This window comes from Otolemur garnettii, unplaced genomic scaffold, assembly GCF_000181295.1.
Source record: "Otolemur garnettii isolate 467f Iridium unplaced genomic scaffold, OtoGar3 scaffold00004, whole genome shotgun sequence".
In the NCBI taxonomy this organism is placed as follows: domain Eukaryota; kingdom Metazoa; phylum Chordata; class Mammalia; order Primates; family Galagidae; genus Otolemur; species Otolemur garnettii.
Genome location: NW_003852399.1, coordinates 44,718,114 through 44,718,798, shown reverse-complemented (window position 1 = coordinate 44,718,798; position 685 = coordinate 44,718,114).

Below are 685 nucleotides of genomic sequence, written 5' to 3'. Positions count from 1 at the left end.
CCAGCCAATCCGGGCGGCTGGCGACGGCGACGGCGGTCGCGCTGGCGGCGGCGGCGCTGGGCGTCCGCTTGAATGGAGAAGAATGGGCAGGCCGGGAGCGGGGCCGCGCAAGGGCGCTCCGGTGGGGGCTGGGCGGCCGCGGGCCGGGCCCCCAGTGTGAACCTGTAATCGGAGCCTGGGCGCCGGCCGGCTCCGGAAGCCGCCGCCTAGCGCCACCGTAAATCTCGCCTGCGTGGCCGCCCGTGCCCTGCGGCGGGAGGCGCGCGCCGGTGGCGGGGCGGGCTGGGTGCACCTGGCCCGGCGGCGCGCCGGTCGCTCAGCTGAGCCTGCGGGGAACCGAGAGAGGCGCAGCCAGAGTACTGGGAGCGTCTAGGGTGGCCATCAGCCCAGGGGCCGGTCGCACGGATGGGCAGGACGTGGGCTCAGGGAATGTTCTTTTTCAGTTTCTGGGACTATGTCAGCTCACACAACCGGACTCATTTCCGCAGGGGCTTTCCAAGCTTGGGTAGTTATCCCCTGTGCATCTTATTTCTGAGGGGAAGTGGAGCACTTGTTTTCTGGGCTGATTTGGTGTGGAGGGAACAGTCCTTGGGAATATTCACTGCCTTGGATTTTTGTCCCCCTACACTTCCTCCCACCCTCTTTGGCGGCCAGATCCTCTCAGCGGCGACAGGGTGGCGGTGCT